General features: G+C 30.8%; 1 long non-coding RNA gene across 2 annotated transcripts in view; it reads left to right on the forward strand.

Annotated features, from left to right (window-relative positions):
* The window catches only part of LOC146993191 (uncharacterized), a 159,222-nt gene that overhangs the window by 2,327 nt on the left and 130,449 nt on the right, over nt 1-26,446 (forward strand). The window contains exons 2-5 of one of the 2 annotated variants that reach the window (XR_015038764.1): nt 7,459-7,558; nt 11,912-12,011; nt 16,359-16,458; nt 19,977-20,727. This is a non-coding gene — a long non-coding RNA (uncharacterized LOC146993191). Of the gene's footprint in view, nt 1-7,458; nt 7,559-11,911; nt 12,012-16,358; nt 16,459-19,976; nt 20,728-26,446 lie in introns of those variants that run through there. The other variant, XR_015038765.1, reaches the window with a different exon arrangement.

Below are 26,446 nucleotides of genomic sequence, written 5' to 3' on the forward strand. Positions count from 1 at the left end.
ACAATTTCTTCGCTGTTTGTACTGAACGCTCTGCTAATCCGTTCGACTGTGGATGGTATGGACTGCTTGTTATATGTTTAAATAGGTATTTCTTTGCAAATTCTGAAAATTCTTTACTCGCAAACTAAGGTCCATTATCAGATATCACTATAAATGGTATACCGTATCTTGCAAAATGAGATTTCATGTAACTGATCATTGTGTGACTTTGAGTATCCGGTAGTTTGGAGATTTCAAAAAAGTTGGAATAGTAATCTACAATTAATAAATATACATCTTTGTTAATCTCAAATAAATCTGTCACAACTAAGGTAAATTGGGAATTTCATGTGGTATCATAGGCTCTCTTATGTTTTTGTTCTGGTATTCATTACATATAGAACATTTTGAAATTTTATCTTCTATCTGCTTGTTCATAAGTGGCCAAAACAAAACATCTCTAGCTCTTTTCTTACATTTTTCTATACCAAAGTGACCCTCATGAATTAAATTTAACATTTCCTTTTGCATAGATAAAGGAATAATTACCCTTCCTCCTTTGAAAAATAAGTCATTTTCCATTGTCAACTCATCTCTGTAGTCCCAAAATACTTTGACTTGAGGTTCTACCTGATGTTTCCTTTCTGGCCAGCCTCTCAGAATATATTTCTTTAAGCACTGTAGTGTAGCATCACATTCACTTTCTTTCTTCAATGCATAAATTTTGTCATCAGATGCTGGAATCAGTGTACAAATTTCTGTATCTTCATCATTATCTTCTGTTGTATTCAAATTTGCTCTACTCAAAGTGTCTGCTATTAATAAGTCTTTCCCCTTTTTGTATCGTACATCTAGATCATATTTTTGTAAATTTAACAGCATTCTTTGCAATCGCTGTGGTGCTTTAAAAAGAGGTTTCTTAGTTATGCTTTCTAATGGTCGATGATCAGTTTCAACTGTAATACGTTTGCCATATATATATTGATGAAATTTAGAACATCCAAAAGTAATAGCTAAAAGCTCTTTTTCTATCTGAGCATAATTTTTCTGACTTTTTGTTAGAGCTCTGGAAGCATAAGCAATTCGTTGGTTTTCTTGTAGTAAAACAGCACCTAATCCTTCAGAACTTGCACCTACTGAAAGAGTTACATCCTTATTAACATCATAGAATTTTAATACGGGTGCTTTTGCAATCAATTCTTTAAGTGTTTCGAAAGCTTTTTGATGCTTTTCAGTGCCAGAGGACATTTTTCTCAAGTAACTGTCTTAATGGTGCAGTAATAGTACTTAAGTTAGGAATAAATTTGGCTAAATAATTAATCAATTCCAAAAATCTTTGTAGCGAAGGCACATCTGTAGGTTCTGGCATTTTAACAATTGCTTCCACTTTAGAAAAATCAGGTTTTAGTCCATTTTCACTTAACTCGTGCCCTATATAATTCACACGATTAACTTTTATTTTACATTTAGCCTTATTGAACTTCAAATTATTTTCTCGTGCTCTCTGGAGTACATTTTTAAGTCGTAGCTCATGTTCCTTTTCATTACATCCCCATATTAAGATATCATGTATAATACATTCAATGCCTTCTAGACCTTCTATTATTTGGCTTAATTTTCTTTGGCACATTTCTGGAGCTGAACATATGCCAAAAGGTAATCTTTTAAATTTGTATCTGCCAAAAGGTGTATTGAATGTACACAAATTACTACTTTCTTCGTCAAGCTGGATTTGCCAAAAAGCACTATTAGCATCTAAAACAGGAAATATTTTTGCATTAGGCATTCTAGTGACAACTTCGTCAATGGTTAACATCAGATAATGTTCTCGTTTTATAGCTTTATTTAAATCTCTAGGATCTAAACATATTCTTATTTTGTTCGGTTTGACAACTGTGACCATTGAATTTACCCATTCAGTTGGTTCTCTTACTTTCTCAATAACATTTAAATTTTCCATTCTTTGTAATTCTTTCTTAACTTTATCACGTATAGCTATGGGTATTTTTCTTGGAGGATGAATGACTGGTGTTACATCTTGTTTTAACTGGATTTTATATTTTCTATTCAAACAACCTAAGCCTTCAAAATACATCTTTGTATTCCTCCAGTAAGTCTTCAGTGTAAACAGACATTACTTTCTGAATCAAACCTAGTTGCAAACATGATTTTAATCCTAATATAGAAGGTACTTCTTTGTCAATAACTTGGAATTCCACAACATAATTATTTTTTCCATATTGGCAGTTAAGTACTACTTTTCCTAAAGTATTAATTTTATTCCCACAGAATGTAACTAATCTTTTCATTTCAGACTTCTGTATCGGAACATTTAGCAATTTCACTTTGGTTTTAGAAATAACATTGCGCATTGCTCCAGTATCTAACTGCAAATTTAGTTTACTTTTATTTACATTAACGTCAACAGTCCATTTCTCTTCCTTGTTATCTGAATTAAGGTTTAATGTGCCAACATAAAATTCTAACTCTTCCTCAGAGTCATGATTTATTAATTTAATTTGTCTATCTTTTTTGTTTACCTTGACTGCTTCATTTTTTATTATATTGCTTTTACACTGACTCGCGAAATGATTTGCCTTTTTACATTTATGACAGATTTTTCCATATGCTGGACACATTCGATACTCATGAGATGTTCCACATTTAGAACAAATTTTTGTCTATTGTTTATCGGTATTTACCTCTTTGTAAGTATTCTTATTATGTTTACTTAGTTTCTTTTTCACTAAGTTTACAGCAGTTTCCTCATCTTTTATGATTTTCATTTGATGTGCACTTATTTTAGCAGATCTGCATATATCAAGAGCTTTTTCTAATGTTAATTCTGTTTCATGCAACAATCTTGCTCTCACTATATCATCTTTAATACCACAAACAATTTTATCCTTTATTAAACTATCCGTTAATTGTGCAAACTCGCATGTTCTAGCTTTATTTCGAAGGTCAGTTACGTATTCATCTATGGTTTCTGACGCGGTTTGATTTCTAGTAAAGAATAAATGTCTTTTATATGTAATAATTTTCTTAGGAATACAATATTCCATAAATTTTGTTTTAATTTCACTTAATTTAATTTCTTTACCCTCTTCTATAGGAAATGTATTATATATTTAGAGACTACAAATTCCTATTACATGAAGAAAAGTATTAACTCTTACCTTCTCTTCATTATTATGTAATTCACTAGCTACTTCATATATTTCAAATGATTGCAGCCATCTCTGCCAATTCCAAGCAAGATTTCCATGAAATTTCATCGGCTCTGGTGGTTTTAAACTTTCCATTTTGAAAGCAAAACACTCCTGACACCATATAAAATTATGAGGGTACACTTTTAGCTTTTAGAAACTATTTATTTACAATCTCAGAATGTATAATCACAGAGAACTGCAATACCAGCATAGTTCTATTTTTCAAATCTGTATATAAAGTGTTGTTAATTACAAGTTACTAAATATTAAATGTTACCATTTACAAGTTATTAAATATTACAATTACGAGGAGGAGGCTAAGCATTTTCCTCTCTGTCTGGCCTAATATTTTCCTTGCCTAATGGGGTCTTCTCTTCCCAACAGGTCAGTGTAATTGCACTTCCTGTGTATAAACCAATTTTGTTTCAGTTTTTTCCGAATTCAGATTCTCTCTATGAAGTGCTGTTTCTCTTAAAACCATTGAAAGTTAAATGTTGAACAAAAAAGAAATGTAAATAAAAATTTCATGAGTACTCATAAAGAAAGTTAGTGGGGCCAAATTGTCTTCTGTTAAGGCTGCTCAAAATGTGTTTTTATTAGTTGTTTTAAGCATACTTTATTATATTTTTCCCTTAATCTCAACTATTTTGGCATATTGGGAAGTTTTATGAACCTATTTGCGAAGATCTATTTAAAATTGATTCCACAAATAAAAATTCGTTTTGAAATAAAATCAGAGATGTTTTATTATTATCGAAGTAAAATTCTGCAGATTAACTTTCAACTTTGTTTTGCAAAGCACTCTGAAAGTTTCTTTTGGACTTCTATCCGTTCTCTTGGCATATGCATGACAGAATTATTTTTTGAGAAAGCTGATGTCTTTTGCTTATAAGAATGATTGATGCAACTGTATGCGTGCTGCTGTAAAGAGCACATGTTTTTTCTTTAATTGGGTAATTCTTCGCTAGAAGATCAGACATTGCTTTTTGTGTTATTTAACAATTTCTTCATCTTATCTTCAGTTAAAAGCTCTTCTTCATAATGAGCGCTTTTATTATCAAGGGGTTTTATAAGACCCCAATTCTTCTTTTGTAATTTTCTGATTCAGTGTTTGACTTCTCTGTCTTTCATATGTGAAAATTCTTCGGCATCGATTGCTTTTGAAATTTGTAAGATTTTTCGGACTTCATTTTCAGTCGATGGAAATTGTTTAAAGTAGCAGATAAATTCTTTCCGGTGTTGATGGATGAATGTTGCTCCACGTATGAATGAAATTCTAGCAGTGGACAAATAAAATGGGATCCTTTAAGGTACTGCTATACGCGAAATCATGCTTTACAAGTCTGCGCTCAGCAAGTACCTTCCGTATTAAAAATGATAGACTACTAAATATGACTTGAAGAATGGTATGAGTTATTTGGAATGCAGATTGGGAGTTTAGTCGTGATAGGTAAACAGTGTATACAGATGACCGGAAATAATAAAAATTTAGATGGGTGTACTATAAAGTATTTTACTCCTGGACCATGGATTAGTCATAAACAGTACTTGTGTAAAAACAGATTAAAGTATATGAATTCCCTGTTTAAGAAAGGAATTTCTCTATGACAGTATGCAGTCTGTATCATAGCTGGAATAGCGAGGTGTTGTGTCTTCAGGGAAACAAAATCTGTTATTCTGTAATTTTTCCTGAAAATGTGTGTTTAAATTTTGTTACCTAGGTAACCTATTTTTAACTCTTTCTATATGAAAATGAAACCAAATACAGACAAAGAAATAAAATTGCATTCCTTCCCTTGGTGCAGTTATTAACAACTTTAAATGAATGGGAGCCAATTTTAAGTTTATAAAATTTTGGCTAGCTGCAATTATATATTGCACTTATAATATTTCAGTTATAAGTGCATTACACAAAGTATAAAAATGTGTGGTATAATATCTTAAAGAAAAGGTATACTCTTTGTATTATTTACAAAAAAATTCAGCAAGATGAAAATTAAATACAGGGAAATCATATTTTAATGTGAAATTTAACATTGCATTTCTTCTGAGAGTTTTTTTTTCTCCCTCTGGTACATGCGATGTTATTGCTAAATCCATGCAGTCGTCCAGATGTTTGTTTGTTATTCTGTATCTGAACATTGATTTTAACAAGATTGTTGTTGAAAATCCTCTTTCACATTTTTAAGTAGATCGAAAGCAGGAATTTATCTTTTTAAAAATTTAACTGTTCATGATTTTTCTGATCTAGGACTATTCAAATGGCTTTTTGTGATATTCTTCATCTTAATTAGGATGAAAACCAGTTATTTCTATTTCTAGATCAGTAGAATTGTTAACATATTTGCAATCTTTTACCATTTTTCTTAAACACTAGTCTTATGTAATGGGTTTGAAGTGAACGTAGTACTTGGCCTAATTTTAAATACACTCAAAACATCTAATTTAGAAACTAATTTAAGCTCGATGAGATTTTCCAAATGTTTGTTTCAGTTTTCTTATACTTCACGCTTTAGTTCTCCAGATTTTCAAAGTGGCAAAATGTACATTGCATTATGGTAAAAATGTATATTCCTTATATTTGTGTAATATTTTTACAAAATTAATTCTGATTTAAAATACCCTTAAATTCAAAAACTTTAGTTTAGTTCTCCCTCCCCCCTCAAGTTTAAGATTTTAGTTATTATGTCTGTAAGAATGACTAAATCATAGAACCAATTATGGTCAATAATTTCTTCATAAGTTTCGTTTCTAGATTTTTAAAATTCTTCTATGAAACTTTTGTAACAGAAGCTGGGATGGAACCCAGGCAGCCAGACAGAATGTCCCTTCCCTGAGTGAAAATTTCTATCATTTCACTGCAAGTGACATTATAATATTTCAGAATAAACCCTCGTAACACTAATAAATGTATGTAGATTTTATTTATTTATTTTTTTTTTTTAATGTTTATATAATGCATGTTTGGTTCTTACAACATTTTGAGCTATTATATTACTAATTCTGTATGTGAGCTAAGACAGTTTAATATAGAACATCTGCTTCAAGAATAAAAGTAAAGTATTTGAATTGTGTTTTACCTTTCGTGTGTTTTGAGAGGTACGTTCTAATATACAATTTATGGAATTTCTCGGTATTGGACATCTCACATAGCTGACAAAATTTCATTCCTATGTTTAGGTTTTATAGTACAATAAGTTGAGCATCCCTACATTAGTATATGACTTTGATTCCTTCGAAAGAAAAAAAGAGTATCTTAGTTTTGTTGAATTTTTGGTCAAAATTTTAGTATATAGGTAATTGCATTAGCTCATTCACGAAATTTTATTTAAATTTTTTGCAACATTTCAAAATGGTATATCATTCAATGGCATTTGATGTGTTTTGGCTTGCTGTATTAAAGCGGGGCTCGATCCCAGGCAGCTAGACAATAGGTTCTTTCCCTGAGTGAAATATTGCTATAATTTCATTAAAGTGACGTGGTAATATTACAGGATAATTTCTTGTACATTGGACTAAGCTGTCCTCTCTCATGGATGAGTGTACCTAAGTAAAGAACTTAAAATTAGAAAGGGTTGTTGCGTTAAAATTCTGAATGAAATATTTATTTTATGGTTTATGACTTTTGTTTCCAAGATGTTTTTCGAAATCTGTTATTAGAATGGTGTTTTTGAGCCCTTTCTAAAAAAAAAAAAAAAAAGGCCATAAATGTATATATGTATAGCTCTTTTAATGTCAATATATTGCGAGTTTGATTCTTACTCTTTTTTGATCTGTTATGTCACTAATTCTGTGTGTGAATTAAGATAGTTTTATATATAACACCTGCTTCAAAGCTAACAGTAAAGTTTATTTTGTTTATTTGTCATTTAAAATTACCTGCTTATTGACTTTCAGTGCCATTTTTGTACCTGCGCTAAAATTATTTACTTTTCTCGAAGATCATTTTCCCTTTTATTCTGTGTATCGGTAATAACTGTATAATTTTTTTTTTCTTTCATTGTTCATGTTGTACCCATACATTAAAAACCTCTTTCGCTTACTGTACTTCTGTCGTATAAGGAAAATCATTTGCTTTTCTATCGACTGCAATCATGATTTTAGTAACAATGTAGCACATTGCTGGAATTTAAAATAAAGAAGGCTACTTTCGAAGTTTTATATATTAAGAAACAATATTAGATATTTCTCTTTGTGTATAGATATTCTTTAATTTCAAAGTAGTTAAAATCTAATGATTCCTTCCCCCATCCTTGGCCTCTTCTAGTGTAATTTGTCATCATTTTTGTGCACTCTTGGATTGCAGAACATATCATGAAAGAAAAAGAATGGAGAAATAGTGCAGAGCAAAAAGACATCTGTGGCTGGTAATTCTTGTTTTATATTAACTTTATTTTCACTAGAAATGCTTGAATGTTATAATTTGTAGGTCCCTTTTCACATGTTGCTTTATATTGGAGTTTTACTACTTATTTATTTTACGTGAACGCTTCACATTATGTTTTAATGTTTAGGGTAGCGTCTATGCATTAATTTCTTAGGTTTTGAATTCCATATTGAAGTGTCTGAATTGGTTCTTTCTTTATATTGTATTGTAATATTCGAAGTGAGGTTGAACTGTTAATCACACTATAATTATCAGAAGTCTGAGATTTGTTAGAGTTCTGTTGCTTCTTAGTGGTTTCAAAATTACTGCTGTAGTGTAATTTTTTCCCAAGTGGCCTCCTTTCGCATTACGAGGAGGAGGCTAAGCATTTTCCTCTCTGTCTGGCCTAATATTTTCCTTGTCTAACGGGGTCTTCTCTTCCCAACAGGTCAGTGTAATTACTCTGCCTGTGTATAAACCAATTTTGTTTCAGTTTTTTCCGAATTTAGAGTGTCTATCAAGTGCTGTTTCTCTTAAAACCATTGTTAAACCATTGTTAACCATTGTTAAATGTTGAACAAAAAAGAAATGTAAATAAAAATTTAATGAGTACTCGTAATGAAAGTTAGTGGGGCCAAATTGTCTTCTGTTAAGGCTGCTCAAAATGTGCTTTTTATTAGTTGTTTTAAGCATACTTTATTAAATTTTTCCCTTAATCTGAACTATTTTGGCATATTGGGAAGTTTTATGAACCTATTTGCGAAGATCTATTTAAAATTGATTTCACAAATAAAAATTCGTTTTGAAATCAAATCAGAGATGTTTTATTATTATCGAAGTAAAATTCTGCAGAATAACTTTCCACTTTGTTTTTCAAAGCACTCTGAAAGTTTCTTTTGGACTTCTTTCCGTTCTCTTGGCAAATGCATGAGAGAAATATTTTTTGAGAAAGCTGATGTCTTTTGCTTATAAGAATGATTGATGCAACTGTATGCGTGCCGCTGTAAAGAGCACATGTTTTTTCTTTAATTGGGTAATTCTTCGCTAGAAGATCAGACATTGCTTTTTGTGTTATTTTACAATTTCTTCATCTTATCTTCAGTTAAAAGCTCTTCTTCATAATGAGCGCTTTTATTATCAAGGGGTTTTATAAGACCTCAATTCTTCTTTTGTAATTTTCTGATTCATTGTTTGACTTCTCTGTCTTCTATATGTGAAAATTCTTCGGCATCGATTGCTTTTGAAATTTGTAAGATTTTTCGGACTTCATTTTCAGTCGATGGAAATTGTTTAAAGTAGCAGATAAATTCTTTCCGGTGTTGATGGATGAATGTTGCACCACGTATGAATGAAATTCTAGCAGTGGACAAATAAAATGGGATCTTTTAAGGTACTGCTGTACGCGAAATCATGCTTTACAAGTCTGCGCTCAGCAAGTACCTGCCGTATAAAAAATGATAGACTACAAAATATGACTTGAGAATTGTATGAGTTATTTGGAATGCAGATTGGGAGTTTAGTCGTGATAGGTAAAAAGTCTATACAGATGACCGGAAATAATAAAAATTTAGATGGGTGTACTATAAAGTATTTTACTCCTGGACCATGGATTAGTCATAAACAGTACTTGTGTAAAAACAGATTAAAGTATATGAATTCCCTGTTTAAGAAAGGAATTTCTCTATGACGGTATGCAGTCTGTATCATAGCTGGAATAGCGAGGTGTTGTGTCTTCAGGGAAACAAAATCTGTTATTCTGTAATTTTTCCTGAAAATGTGTGTTTAAATTTTGTTACCTAGGTAACCTATTTTTAACTTATTCTATATGAAAATGAAACAAAATACAGACAAAGAAATAAAATTGCATTCCTTCCCTTGGTGCAGTTATTAACAACTTTAACTGAATGGGAGCCAATTTTAAGTTTATAAAATTTTGGCTAGCTGCAATTATATATTGCACTTTTAATATTTCAGTTATAAGTGCATTACACAAAGTATAAAAATGTGTGGTATAATATCTTAAAGAAAAGGTATACTCTTTGTATTATTTACAAAAAAATTCAGCAAGATGAAAATTAAATACAGGGAAATCATATTTTAATGTGAAATTTAACATTGCATTTCTACTGAGAGTTTTTTTTTCTCCCTCTGGTACATGCGATGTTATTGCTAAATCCATGCAGTCGTCCAGATGTTTGTTTGTTATTCTGTATCTGTACATTGATTTTAACAAGATTGTTGTTGAAAATCCTCTTTCACATTTTTAGGTAGATCGAAAGCAGGAATTTATCTTTTTAAAAGTTTAACAGTTCATGATTTTTCTGATCTAGGACTATTCAAATGGCTTTTTGTGATATTCTTCATCTTAATTAGGATGAAAACCAGTTATTTCTATTTCTAGATCAGTAGAATTGTTAACATATTTGCAATCTTTTACCATTTTTCTTAAACTCTAGTCTTATGTAATGGGTTTGAAGTGAACGTAGTAGTTGGCCTAATTTTAAATACACTCAAAACATCTAATTTAGAAACTAATTTAAGCTCGATGAGATTTTCCAAATGTTTGTTTCAGTTTTCTTATACTTCACGCTTTAGTTCTCCAGATTTTCAAAGTGGCAAAATGTACATTGCATTATGGTAAAAATGTATATTCCTTATATTTGTGTAATATTTTTACAAAATTAATTCTGATTTAAAATACCCTTAAATTCAAAAACTTTAGTTTAGTTCTCCCTCCCCCCTCAAGTTTAAGATTTTAGTTATTATGTCTGTAAGAATGACTAAATCATAGAACCAATTATGGTCAATAATTTCTTCATAAGTTTCGTTTCTAGATTTTTAAAATTCTTCTATGAAACTTTTGTAACAGAAGCTGGGATGGAACCCAGGCAGCCAGACAGAATGTCCCTTCCCTGAGTGAAAATTTCTATCATTTCACTGCAAGTGACATTATAATATTTCAGAATAAACCCTCGTAACACTAATAAATGTATGTAGATTTTATTTATTTATTTTTTTTTTTTAATGTTTATATAATGCATGTTTGGTTCTTACAACATTTTGAGCTATTATATTACTAATTCTGTATGTGAGCTAAGACAGTTTAATATAGAACATCTGCTTCAAGAATAAAAGTAAAGTATTTGAATTGTGTTTTACCTTTCGTGTGTTTTGAGAGGTACGTTCTAATATACAATTTATGGAATTTCTCGGTATTGGACATCTCACATAGCTGACAAAATTTCATTCCTATGTTTAGGTTTTATAGTACAATAAGTTGAGCATCCCTACATTAGTATATGACTTTGATTCCTTCGAAAGAAAAAAAGAGTATCTTAGTTTTGTTGAATTTTTGGTCAAAATTTTAGTATATAGGTAATTGCATTAGCTCATTCACGAAATTTTATTTAAATTTTTTGCAACATTTCAAAATGGTATATCATTCAATGGCATTTGATGTGTTTTGGCTTGCTGTATTAAAGCGGGGCTCGATCCCAGGCAGCTAGACAATAGGTTCTTTCCCTGAGTGAAATATTGCTATAATTTCATTAAAGTGACGTGGTAATATTACAGGATAATTTCTTGTACATTGGACTAAGCTGTCCTCTCTCATGGATGAGTGTACCTAAGTAAAGAACTTAAAATTAGAAAGGGTTGTTGCGTTAAAATTCTGAATGAAATATTTATTTTATGGTTTATGACTTTTGTTTCCAAGATGTTTTTCGAAATCTGTTATTAGAATGGTGTTTTTGAGCCCTTTCTAAAAAAAAAAAAAAAAAAAAAAAAAGGCCATAAATGTATATATGTATAGCTCTTTTAATGTCAATATATTGCGAGTTTGATTCTTACTCTTTTTTGATCTGTTATGTCACTAATTCTGTGTGTGAATTAAGATAGTTTTATATATAACACCTGCTTCAAAGCTAACAGTAAAGTTTATTTTGTTTATTTGTCATTTAAAATTACCTGCTTATTGACTTTCAGTGCCATTTTTGTACCTGCGCTAAAATTATTTACTTTTCTCGAAGATCATTTTCCCTTTTATTCTGTGTATCGGTAATAACTGTATAATTTTTTTTTTCTTTCATTGTTCATGTTGTACCCATACATTAAAAACCTCTTTCGCTTACTGTACTTCTGTCGTATAAGGAAAATCATTTGCTTTTCTATCGACTGCAATCATGATTTTAGTAACAATGTAGCACATTGCTGGAATTTAAAATAAAGAAGGCTACTTTTGAAGTTTTATATATTAAGAAACAATATTAGATATTTCTCTTTGTGTATAGATATTCTTTAATTTCAAAGTAGTTAAAATCTAATGATTCCTTCCCCCATCCTTGGCCTCTTCTAGTGTAATTTGTCATCATTTTTGTGCACTCTTGGATTGCAGAACATATCATGAAAGAAAAAGAATGGAGAAATAGTGCAGAGCAAAAAGACATCTGTGGCTGGTAATTCTTGTTTTATATTAACTTTATTTTCACTAGAAATGCTTGAATGTTATAATTTGTAGGTCCCTTTTCACATGTTGCTTTATATTGGAGTTTTACTACTTATTTATTTTACGTGAACGCTTCACATTATGTTTTAATGTTTAGGGTAGCGTCTATGCATTAATTTCTTAGGTTTTGAATTCCATATTGAAGTGTCTGAATTGGTTCTTTCTTTATATTGTATTGTAATATTCGAAGTGAGGTTGAACTGTTAATCACACTATAATTATCAGAAGTCTGAGATTTGTTAGAGTTCTGTTGCTTCTTAGTGGTTTCAAAATTACTGCTGTAGTGTAATTTTTTCCCAAGTGGCCTCCTTTCGCATTACGAGGAGGAGGCTAAGCATTTTCCTCTCTGTCTGGCCTAATATTTTCCTTGTCTAACGGGGTCTTCTCTTCCCAACAGGTCAGTGTAATTACTCTGCCTGTGTATAAACCAATTTTGTTTCAGTTTTTTCCGAATTTAGAGTGTCTATCAAGTGCTGTTTCTCTTAAAACCATTGTTAAACCATTGTTAACCATTGTTAAATGTTGAACAAAAAAGAAATGTAAATAAAAATTTAATGAGTACTCGTAATGAAAGTTAGTGGGGCCAAATTGTCTTCTGTTAAGGCTGCTCAAAATGTGCTTTTTATTAGTTGTTTTAAGCATACTTTATTAAATTTTTCCCTTAATCTGAACTATTTTGGCATATTGGGAAGTTTTATGAACCTATTTGCGAAGATCTATTTAAAATTGATTTCACAAATAAAAATTCGTTTTGAAATCAAATCAGAGATGTTTTATTATTATCGAAGTAAAATTCTGCAGAATAACTTTCCACTTTGTTTTTCAAAGCACTCTGAAAGTTTCTTTTGGACTTCTTTCCGTTCTCTTGGCAAATGCATGAGAGAAATATTTTTTGAGAAAGCTGATGTCTTTTGCTTATAAGAATGATTGATGCAACTGTATGCGTGCCGCTGTAAAGAGCACATGTTTTTTCTTTAATTGGGTAATTCTTCGCTAGAAGATCAGACATTGCTTTTTGTGTTATTTTACAATTTCTTCATCTTATCTTCAGTTAAAAGCTCTTCTTCATAATGAGCGCTTTTATTATCAAGGGGTTTTATAAGACCTCAATTCTTCTTTTGTAATTTTCTGATTCATTGTTTGACTTCTCTGTCTTCTATATGTGAAAATTCTTCGGCATCGATTGCTTTTGAAATTTGTAAGATTTTTCGGACTTCATTTTCAGTCGATGGAAATTGTTTAAAGTAGCAGATAAATTCTTTCCGGTGTTGATGGATGAATGTTGCACCACGTATGAATGAAATTCTAGCAGTGGACAAATAAAATGGGATCTTTTAAGGTACTGCTGTACGCGAAATCATGCTTTACAAGTCTGCGCTCAGCAAGTACCTGCCATATAAAAAATGATAGACTACAAAATATGACTTGAGAATTGTATGAGTTATTTGGAATGCAGATTGGGAGTTTAGTCGTGATAGGTAAAAAGTCTATACAGATGACCGGAAATAATAAAAATTGAGATGGGTGTACTATAAAGTATTTTACTCCTGGACCATGGATTAGTCATAAACAGTACTTGTGTAAAAACAGATTAAAGTATATGAATTCCCTGTTTAAGAAAGGAATTTCTCTATGACAGTATGCAGTCTGTATCATAGCTGGAATAGCGAGGTGTTGTGTCTTCAGGGAAACAAAATCTGTTATTCTGTAATTTTTCCTGAAAATGTGTGTTTAAATTTTGTTACCTAGGTAACCTATTTTTAACTTATTCTATATGAAAATGAAACAAAATACAGACAAAGAAATAAAATTGCATTCCTTCCCTTGGTGCAGTTATTAACAACTTTAACTGAATGGGAGCCAATTTTAAGTTTATAAAATTTTGGCTAGCTGCAATTATATATTGCACTTTTAATATTTCAGTTATAAGTGCATTACACAAAGTATAAAAATGTGTGGTATAATATCTTAAAGAAAAGGTATACTCTTTGTATTATTTACAAAAAAATTCAGCAAGATGAAAATTAAATACAGGGAAATCATATTTTAATGTGAAATTTAACATTGCATTTCTTCTGAGAGTTTTTTTTTCTCCCTCTGGTACATGCGATGTTATTGCTAAATCCATGCAGTCGTCCAGATGTTTGTTTGTTATTCTGTATCTGTACATTGATTTTAACAAGATTGTTGTTGAAAATCCTCTTTCACATTTTTAGGTAGATCGAAAGCAGGAATTTATCTTTTTAAAAGTTTAACAGTTCATGATTTTTCTGATCTAGGACTATTCAAATGGCTTTTTGTGATATTCTTCATCTTAATTAGGATGAAAACCAGTTATTTCTATTTCTAGATCAGTAGAATTGTTAACATATTTGCAATCTTTTACCATTTTTCTTAAACACTAGTCTTATGTAATGGGTTTGAAGTGAACGTAGTAGTTGGCCTAATTTTAAATACACTCAAAACATCTAATTTAGAAACTAATTTAAGCTCGATGAGATTTTCCAAATGTTTGTTTCAGTTTTCTTATATTTCACGCTTTAGTTCTCCAGATTTTCAAAGTGGCAAAATGTACATTGCATTATGGTAAAAATGTATATTCCTTATATTTGTGTAATATTTTTACAAAATTAATTCTAATTTAAAATACCCTTAAATTCAAAAACTTTAGTTTAGTTCTCCCTCCCCCCTCAAGTTTAAGATTTTAGTTATTATGTCTGTAAGAATGACTAAATCATAGAACCAATTATGGTCAATAATTTCTTCATAAGTTTCGTTTCTAGATTTTTAAAATTCTTCTATGAAACTTTTGTAACAGAAGCTGGGATGGAACCCAGGCAGCCAGACAGAATGTCCCTTCCCTGAGTGAAAATTTCTATCATTTCACTGCAAGTGACATTATAATATTTCAGAATAAACCCTCGTAACACTAATAAATGTATGTAGATTTTTTTTTTTTTTTAATGTTTATATAATGTGTGTTTGGTTCTTACAACATTTTGAGCTATTATATTACTAATTCTGTATGTGAGCTAAGACAGTTTAATATAGAACATCTGCTTCAAGACTAAAAGTAAAGTATTTGAATTGTGTTTTACCTTTCGTGTGTTTTGAGAGGTACGTTTTCTAATCAACAATTTATGGAATTCCTCGGTACTGGACATCTCACATAGCTGACAAAATTTCATTCCTATGTTTAGGTTTTATAGTACAATAAGTTGAGCATCCCTACATTAGTATATGACTTTGATTCCTTCGAAAGAAAAAAAGAGTATCTTAGTTTTGTTTAATTTTTGGTCAAAATTTTAGTATATAGGTAATTGCAATAGCTCGTTCACGAAATTTTATTTAAATTTTTTGCAACATTTCAAAATGGTATATCATTCAATGGCATTTGATGTGTTTTGGCTTGCTGTATTAAAGCTGGGCTCGAACCCGGGCAGCTAGACAATATGTTCTTTCCCTGAGTGAAATATTGCTATAATTTCATTAAAGTGACGTGGTAATATTACAGGATAATTTCTTGTACATTGGACTAAGCTATCCTCTCTCATGGATGAGTGTACCTAAGTAAAGGACTTAAAATTAGAAAGGGTTCTTGCGTTAAAATTCTGAATGAAATATTTATTTTATGGTTTATCACTTTTGTTTCCAAGATGTTTTTCGAAATCTGTTTTTAGAATGGTGTTTTTGAGCTTTTTCTAAAAAAAAAAAAAAAAAAAAAAAAAAAGATATAAAAGTATATATGTATAGCTCTTTTAATGTCAATATATTGCGAGTTTGATTCTTACTCTTTTTTGATCTGTTATGTCACTAATTCTGTGTGTGAATTAAGATAGTTTTATATATAACACCTGCTTCAAAGCTAACAGAGTAAAGTTTATTTTGTTTATTTGTCATTTAAAATTACCTGCTTATTGACTTTCGGTGCCATTTTTGTACCTGCGCTAAAATTATTTACTTTTCTCCAAGATCATTTTCCCTTTTATTCTGTGTATCTGTAATAACTGTATAATTTTTTTTTCTTTCATTGTTCATGTTGTACCCATACATTAAAAACCTCTTTCGCTTACTGTACTTCTGTCGTATAAGGAAAATCATTTGCTTTTCTATCGACTGCAATCATGATTTTAGTAACAATGTAGCACATTGCTGGAATTTAAAACAAAGAAGGCTACTTTCGAAGTTTTATATATTAAGAAACAATATTAGATATTTCTCTTTGTGTATAGATATTCTTTAATTTCAAAGTACTTAAAATCTAATGATTCCTTCCCCCATCCTTGGCCTCTTCTAGTGTAATTTGTCATCATTTTTGTGCACTCTTGGATTGCAGAACATATCATGAAAGAAAAAGAATGGAGAAATAGTGCAGAGCAAAAAGACATCTGTGGCTGGTAATTCTTGTTTTATATTAACTTTATTTTCACTAGAAATGCTTGAATGTTATAATTTGTAGGTCCCTTTTCACATGTTGCTTTATATTGGAGTTTTACTACTTATTTATTTTACGTGAACGCTTCACATTATGTTTTAATGTTTAGGGTAGCGTCTATGCATTAATTTCTTAGGTTTTGAATTCCATATTGAAGTGTCTGAATTGGTTCTTTCTTTATATTGTATTGTAATATTCGAAGTGAGGTTGAACTGTTAATCACACTATAATTATCAGAAGTCTGAGATTTGTTAGAGTTCTGTTGCTTCTTAGTGGTTTCAAAATTACTGCTGTAGTGTAATTTTTTCCCAAGTGGCCTCCTTTCGCATTACGAGGAGGAGGCTAAGCATTTTCCTCTCTGTCTGGCCTAATATTTTCCTTGTCTAACGGGGTCTTCTCTTCCCAACAGGTCAGTGTAATTACTCTGCCTGTGTATAAACCAATTTTGTTTCAGATTTTTCCGAATTTAGAGTCTGTCTATCAAGTGCTGTTTCTCTTAAAACCAATGAAAGTTAAATGTTGAACAAAAAAAGAAATGTAAATAAAAATTTAATGAGTACTCGTAAAGAAAGTTAGTGAGACCAAATTGTCTTCTGTTAAGGCTGCTCAAAATGTGCTTTTTATTAGTTGTTTTTAAGCATACTTTATTAAATTTTTCCCTTAATCCGAACTATTTTGGCATATTGGGAAGTTTTATGAACCTATTTGTGAAGATCTACAGATTAAAGTATATGCATTTCCTGTTTAAGAAAGGACTTTCTCTATGACAGTATGCAGTCTGTATCATAGCTGGAATAGTGAGGTGTTGCGTCTTCAGAGAAACAAAATCTGTTATTCTGTAATTTTTACTGAAAATGTGTGTTTAAATTTTGTTGCCTAGATAACCTATTTTAACTGTTTCTATATGAAATTGAAACCAAATACAGACAAAGAAATAAATTTGCATTCCTTCCCTTGGTGCAGTTATGCGCTATTTTAACTTAATGGGAGCCAATTTTAAGTTTATAAAATTTTGGTAAGCTTCAGTTATATATTGCACTTTTAATATTTCATTTATGAGTGCATTACACAATGCATAAAAATGTGTGGTATAATATGTTAAAGAAAATGTATACTCTTTGTATTATTAACAGAACATTCAGCAAAATGAAAAATAAATACCTGAACGAAAGCAGGAATTTATCTTTTTAAAAGTTTAACATTTCGATGATTTTTCTGATCTAGGACTATTCAAATGCCTTTTTGTGATATTCTTGATCTTAATTAAGGTGAAAATCAGTAATTTCCATTTCTAGATCAGTAGAATTGTTAACATGTTTGCAGTCTTTTACCATTTTTCTTAAATACTAGTCTTATCTAATGGGTTTGAAGTGAAGGAAGTTATTTGGCTTAATTTTAAACACACTCAAAACATCTAATTGAGAAACTAATTTAAGCTCGATGAGATTTTCCAAATGTGTGTTGTAGTTTTCTTTTATTTCGCGCTTTAGTTCTCCACATGTTCAAAGTGACAAATCGTAGATTACATTATAGTAAAAATGTATATTCCTTCAATTTGTGTAATATTTTCACAAAATTAATTTTGTTTTAAAATTAATTTAAAATACCCTTAAATTCAAAAACTTTAGTTTAGTTCCCCCCCCCCAAGTTTAAGATTTTAGTTATTATGTCTGTAAGAATGACTAAATCATAGAACCAATTATGGTCAATAATTTCAATGATTTTTATTTTTGGTATTTTGTTTCCAAATGCGAGTGAGATTTGTGGGTGGGTGTTGAGCAATATAATGTCTCTTAAACGGGCTCTCCCTGCATTGAGGTACCATTTTTATTTTTGGGATATACTGAGGTAGAGGTTCTATCATTAGAGTATTTTTTTATTATTATTACTCTGATATTTTTCCTCCCTTGTTTTTATTTATTTTATTACTCTTAGATTTTTGGTGCTTTGTGATGAATATTTTTAATCCTCAGCGAAATATACAGGGGTTGGACAAAAATATGGAAACACCTTTAAAAAAACATGTTTCTTTGCTTAATATGGTGTAGGAAACTCGTTGGCATCAAAAACAGCTTGCAGTCTTCTCGGAATGGATAAATACAGTTCCTGTATGTTTGCCAAGGGAATATTATACCATTCTTCCTGCAAAACGGTCGCAAGTTCAGATAACGATGTCGGCGGTGGATAACGAGAACGCACTTTCCGTTCCAATGTAGACCACAAAGGTTTGATAATATTCAGGTCTGGTGACTGTGGTGGCCAGGGGAAATGGGACTACTCATCCTCGTGCTCAGAAAACCAGTCCTGGACAATGTGAGCTGTGTGAACAGGGGCTTTGTCGTCTTGGAAGACACCATCACCATCGGGAAACAAAGTTTGCACCATCGAATGAACTTGATCGGCCAAAATGTTCACATAAGTCTTGGCAGTCATGTGCCCTGACACAGTTATCATGGGGCTAGCAGAGAACCACAATATGGCTGCCCAAACCATAACAGAACCCTGCCATGTTTCACTCTTGGCAACAAGCAGTCTGTATTATAGGCTTGAGATGGCGTTCTTCAAATGTAAACTCGGCCAGAAGTGGGAAACAATGTGAAAGAAGACTCGTCAGACCATATTACTCGCTTCCACTGCTCTATAGTCCAGGCTTTATGACTTAAACACCACCTTTTCATGTTACGGGCATTAGCATCACCGATGAGTGGCTTCTCAATTGCAGCACGGCCAGCAATTCCCTGTTTATGAAGCTCCCTTCTAATTGTTTTGGTACTCACAGGGTTCGGTAACACAACATTCATTTCAGCAGTAACTTTTGCAGCTGTGGTCTTCTTATTTTTCGTCACAAATGCTCTTAATAATCGTCTGTCGCGATCACTCAGGACACACTTTCGTCTGCGCTGTGATTTAGCAGATGATGTTTCTCAGCTTTTCAAATATGCGGAATAAATCTTCGATACAGTACCTCTTGAAACACTAAACACCTCGGCTACCTTGCGTACGGAAGCACCTACCATACGTGCTCCAACAATTTGCCCACGTTCGAAGTCTGTTAACTCTGACGTAATGCAATGACAACCTCACGTAACAGTACTCCGACAACAACTGAACTGTTTAGCACATTTACGAAGTTGTATAGGTGGCGTCAGTAGTCAAAAACGCCAGCACCACCTACATATTTCATTAAAATCAATCTTTCTTTTCAAACATGCATTTCACAAGGTGTTTCCATATTTTTGTCCATCCACTGTATATCTTTTTTTAACGGCAAACAAAAGCAATCTAAACTAAATGTGTAGAATATACACAATCACTAAGTGTTGAGTAATGTAATGGGTCATTTTATATAAACAAATGAATGTAGAATTTATTTTCAAAACATGAGGAGAGCACGGATATTGCATTATTAAAAGCTTTATTTTACTAATAAGAAATATATAAAAGTAATAAAGGTAAGTCAAGTAAAAATTAATATTGCAGGTGATGTCATGATAGTTAAACTCAGTCCACAGGATTCATGTAATGATGAACGTTTCAGTCCTATACACACGCAACATCCACAGCTATTTTAGATAATATGATCAGCTTGGCTACATGGAACTTAAACATCAAAGGAAACCGTCTGTTTCCACCAACTCTTGGAGAATTTACAAGCCATCTGATTGCCTCCGCTCGTCCCCCCGTCTGGACGCTATCTCGCATTGGTCTCGACTGCTCCGCACTGTGCTAAGATGGGATGACGTCACCTCCCTAGGTATTCTAAGTCAGCATTCGTCGTCGATGATTTCTACATGAATGTGTTCTGGATGCTCTGGAATATTTTTAATTTAATTTATTAATTTGTCTTATTTTTATTATCGGTTATAGTGAAGTCAATGTTCAATTATTAAAGACTTTTTTATTACTCTTTGAGTTTTCCGGCATTGAGAGGAATATTTTGTATCGCTTAGTGAAAGTTTTTTTAATGGCGATATGAAAGCTCTATCTGACCGTATAACATATACAAATGCTAAATGAGTTAAATTTGCTGAGTAAAATATCAGCAGATATTATATTCCTGTGACTAATGCAAGGTTGGACTTTGTGTACACCTGTTTCAAAGAATATCATACACTGTCTCATTTTGAAACATTGCTTACTTTTCGTTGTTTGCTCGTTGAATTTTTATGAAACATGGTTTTAATATTTTTTAATTGTGTGTTGTGTTAAATAAAATTTGCGATTGTTTGGATATTTTTCCATGTATATTTATTTGTGGGAAAAGGGCAAAATTATATTATTTTAGAAGGAGTATTTTATAAAATCTTTAAGGAAAATATAATAATAAAGGTTTAGAATTAATTCTGACGACTACCTGAATGTTGTTCTCATAATGTACCCAAAATTAGAAGACGAATATCATTTATCCTTTTTTTTTTTTTTTTTACGTTAGGCTTAGCATAGTAAATTGCTCATCGTGAACGGGTTAATTCAAAGACTTTAGTTCTCCCTCTTCCTTGAAGTTTAAGATTTAGTTATTATGTCTGTAAGAATGGCTAAATCATAGAACCAAGTATGTTCAATAATTTCTTCGTTAGTTTCTTTCCTGGAATTTTAAAATTCTACTATGAAACTTATGTTACAGAAGCTGGAATGGAACATGGGCAGCCAGAGAGAATGTCCCTTCCCCGAGTGAAATGTTTCTATCATTTCCTTGAAAGTGACCTTATGATATTTCAGGATCAATCCTCGTACACTAATAAATGTATATAGATTTTTTTAATGTTAATACAGTCAAAAGTCGTTAATCCGGACACCCATAATCTGGAATGATCTATAATCCGGACCTCAAAGCTACAAACTTTCTGCGCATGTGTTGTGCGTACGGCAACGCAATTGATAAACAGACGGCGCGCAATGAACTGTAAGTTGATCTGTCAGCACTATCCTTATCTTCAGGGCAGATGTTTTTATTTTATTCGGCTTATAATGTAGATTTCATCTCGATGTACTCAGTCTTTGATATGATTTAAATCAAATTCCTCGTCATTATAAATATCACAAATACAAATCAAATAGTTTTCTGGTTGCAATTTTCTACTTTCGACTATGCGTAATGTATGCTTTACGCATGCGCGCATTGAAAGAAATGTTTAATAAAGTAAACAAATAAATATTAAGCTTTTTTTTTTTTTTTTTTTTTTTTTTTTTTTTTTTTTGTAAATTTTGATACCCTTTAGATCATAATTGCTCTTTATTTCATAAATTACGGTTTCATATTTTTTATTTTATAATTTCTGCATGCCATCTTACCAGATTTGAACTGATGATCTATAATCCGTAAAAATCGATAATTCGGAATCGCCGAAGTCCCGACGAGTCCAGATTAAAGACTTTTGACTGTATAATGCGTGTTTGATTCTTACAATATTTTGAGCTATTATATCACTAATTCTGTATGTGAATTAAGACAGTTTAATATAGAACACCTGCTTCCAGGCTAAAAGTAAAGTATTTGAATTATGTTTTACCTGTCGTCTGTTTTCAGACGCAGGTTCTATTCTACAATATATAGAATTTCTAGGTATTGGACATCTCAGATAGCTGACATAATTTCATTCTTATGTTTAGGTTTTATAGTACAATAAGTTGAGCATCCCTATATTAGTATATGACTTTTGTTCATTGGAAAGAAAAGGGAGTATCTTTGTTTTCTTGAATTTTTGGTCAAAGTTTTAGTATGTAGGTAATTGCAATAGCTCTTCCACAAAATTGCATTTAAAATTTTTGCAACATTTTAAAATGCTGTATCATTCAATTGTATTTGATGTGTTTTGGCTTTCTGTATTAAAGCTGGGCTGAAACCCGGACAGCTAGACAACATGTTCTTTCCCTGGGTAAAAATTAATTCTGTTAAAAATACATTTATGTCATTAAATGAAGAGGTTAGATGAAATATTCAAATCGTCTAGCTTCTACATTTAGTTTGACAGTAAAAAGTCTGAAAATAATATTAATTCTTTGGTGAAAAATATCTTTATTTATACCAAGTGTTGCAAATCAATCTTAAGTTATTTCTCAGAATAATATATAAAAACTGTTACCCTCTAGCTACATTCCTGAAAGTAAGCATTAAGTATTTAACAAATAGATTTGATCATATTTTATGCATCATGCAGACTATATTTCCAGCTCTTTCATTAAAGTGCAATTTATTTTCAGTGTATGGACATGAAATATCTTCTAAAATACTGTACAAGCCCAGTCACTTATTTGAAATTTAATTCAGTTTTCATATAAGAATTAAAATTTGCCAGACAATTGCTTTCTTAACAGTTGTAATTTAACACTTTTGACTTTAATGTTTCAGAAATTTGCTAAATCGAGTTTATCTTTGTGTGACCTTGCATCAAAGGCACCAATAATAAATTTGTTTTGGCATTCACTGGTTAAATTTTTAAAGAAAACTTATTGATGTAAAAGAAGGAACAAATTATACTTATCTTGGTAGTATGTCTTATGATATTGTCTTAAGTTATCGTGTCTTATGGTTATTTATGGTGTCTCATGATATTGCAGTAACTTAAAGTGCATTTCATAGAACTTGTTGTTTCTTAAGTTGCATAACCTATTTTCATAACTTCTTGTGATCTTTATGTTTTACTGTTCCATGTTATCAAATATATATAAAAGGTAAATTTCTAGTTAAATATTCTTCCATTCACAGCACAGTGATATAATGTGTGTTCGCATTTATTATACAGTTATGATCATTATTCATTATAGAGTTTTATATATTTATTATATGTATTTAATTTATATCATTATGTATTATATAATTTTGCTTTTAGAATACAGTAAGACCCCTCTTTATTGTTTCGGTTTAGCGCTCTTTTATTTCAACCCGGGGATTACACGAAATCGCTCGCGGCATACGGGAATTCCACGAAATATTATGCAGTGATAGGTTTCAAATACATATCCGAAAGAGTGTACTTGTATTTCTTGTTTGGTGCGGTATTGTACAGACATATTTTGAAGGGGTAAATGTGGAAGATGTCGAAGAAATAATTCAAGAAGCAGCAGCTAGTCTTTCTAATGATGAGCTCAAGGAATTAACTGAACAAGAAGAAAACAAAAATGTTGACAGCAGTGATTCAGAAGAAGAGCAAAAAGAACTTTCGATGGCGTTTGTAAAATGGACTTTGTCTACCATAACTGAAATAATGGATCAATTCATTGAAAATGATCCGAATTTTGACAGGAGCTCAAAAGTAAGGCGTGGTGTTAGAGATGCTCTATCAGTTTATGAAGAACTTTTAAGAGAACAACGCAAAAGAAAAAGGCAAACAACATTAGATGCTTTTGTCACAAAAAGGCAGAACACTGAAAACGCGGAAGGCTAACTAAATATGACTGACTTAGAATTTTATTTGTTTTTTTTAAGAATATTCGTTTTGTTATTTATATTTTGTTTTTATTTTTGCAAGAAATAATAATGTGGTATTAATTTGGGCTTTAAGAAATAAATGTTTGGTTTTATTTTTATTAAAAAAACATACTTTTTAAATTTAATACCTAACCAATTTCCTAGCCATCTTCCCCTAACCCCAATATTTACATGTAAAGATAGCCTCGTTTAGCGCTGTTTCGCATTACGCTCTACTTTGATGGAACGTATCCGCTGTGTTAAGCGGGGTCTTACTGTATATCACAATATATAATTTGAATTGCTTATAGAACTATTATGTTTTTCATATGTTAATGAGATCTGTGTGTCTTTTAGGTTAATTATTTTCATAAAGGAATTAAAATAAAATCATACCCTTTTAATTCAATTCACATTTTACTATAAAAAAAAAAAAGAATTTTTTAAAGTCACATTTGATAACAATATAAAAAATGTTGACAGAAACTTTAAAATTATTCCTATTTTTATTGGCAAGTTTAAATATTCTTCACAAAATTCCATTTCTCAGCACACACCATCACAATTAATTTAATCAGTTTCCAAATAAAAATTAAATTCAGTATGTCGCAGAGTAAGTACCAGAAGTAGAACTGCATGAAACACACAAGAACATATCCATATTTAGCCAATCACTATTCATTTCTAACTGTTAATGATTGAATAAAAGAAAATACAAGTATAAAGTTCTATGAATAAAAGAAGAGTTACACTAAAGAAATTTTTTTTAATATACATTACATCTTAATTCTATATAATTATTCTTTTGTTTTTCACTTGCTCTTGACATTAGTTGATGACAGCTGATTCATGTCAGAAATATTGTTCCTTATAAAAAAATACACACATAAATTTTATGTTTTATTATATAGAAAAATCTATGTGCTCTTCTGTTATAGGGACTGGATTCAGAAATGTATGTATGTGTGTATGCACTTTTATATGTGTGTTTATATACAAACATACATGCATACGTACATATATACGTGCATATGTGAACGCATTCATACATACATTTCTGAATTCGGTCCTGATAACAGAAGTGTACCAAATTTTGCCGCAGTTGTTAAATGAATAGTCTAAGGTAAAATGGTTATGGTTTATTTGATTACAGTAAAGCTTGCTCAGGCTCATCTATACCTAAGGGTGTAGATGATGCCCTTGTGTAGTGCTTTCGATTGAAAACTGGCACACATTAATATTACATGTGTATAATCAGCTATGAAATATGCACCAAGAAACTGAAATTGTCAACAGTAATTTAGTATACTTTAATTTAGTATTTTGTTACATACGAATAGTACATTGTTTTTGGACAAAGCTATATAAAGCATACACAATCAACCTCATTCAAATACTAAATATTTAAGTATTTTCTGATTATCCAACCCCTAGTTTCAGCATTTTATAAAAGTGTTAGGATTTTTTTTATGCATTCCTGGTACACGTGCGACCAAAGACAGTGCATACAAATGGTTATGATTTTATAGTTAACCGTTATTTTGCTGGCAAATGCCTTTTTTATTATAATTATTAGAATTCTGGAGTCTATGTACTTATAAGAAAGAAAGCGTCGTCTTTCCTTAAAAATACAATGTTTTCCGTAAGAATAAAGAATAAAAAATGTGCATTATATGAAATTGTACTTTTTAAATGATCAAATTTCTACCAAAGTGCTTTTAATATTCTGTGATGGATGGAATTCTCTTATGAAAATTATGTTATGGTACTTGAAATGACTTCTTGTTTTCTTAAGAATTTTAACCAGATAATGAAGCTCTTACAACAAATTTTCCCATGAAACTGTTATGGCATACTAAAATTCATTTGATAAATATATATATATATATATATATATATATATATATATTTTATTTTATTTTATTTTTTTTTTTAATTTTTTTTTTTTTTTTTTTTTTTTTTTTTTTTTTTTTTGGTTGGGTTTTATATTTCTGTTGCAAAGATATTAAGGTATATTGATGATTATCTTCAAACTCCTAATATTTTTACTCAACCTTCGACCATTTCGGGCAAACATAAACTGATAACAATGTATGTTAGCCCCAATAATGGATAAACATGATATCGAAACATACTCATAAATTCTCGTTGGTTTCTTATAGCACTGAGAAATTTTTAATAAACCACTTTTACCTCTTGATTATCGAACCAAATAAATTTCCCCAAATTTCCACAAGTTTCAATATATAATTTTTCAAAGTTTTTTATACGCTATAGCTGTATAGTTTCTGTTGATCATATAACTCAAAAAGAAATATATGTTTCTCCAAATGTATGTCAGAATAATTTTTGTAAGAACAATATTTCCATCAATCTTCTTGACTGACAGGAAAAAACATGTGTAGATAATGTGTGAAGTTATTATAGCATAAAGACATGGCACCAATTTTACAACAAATCTGAAATTTTTTTTTGTGTGTCTTTGGTTACTCTAAATGCTATAATTTATTCAGGAAATTTAAATAATTCTTTGGCATAATGT

The sequence above is a fragment of the Stegodyphus dumicola genome, chromosome X1 (assembly GCF_044657685.1).
Source record: "Stegodyphus dumicola isolate Sdum_Otavi_A_Nest chromosome X1, ASM4465768v1".
Classification (NCBI taxonomy): domain Eukaryota; kingdom Metazoa; phylum Arthropoda; class Arachnida; order Araneae; family Eresidae; genus Stegodyphus; species Stegodyphus dumicola.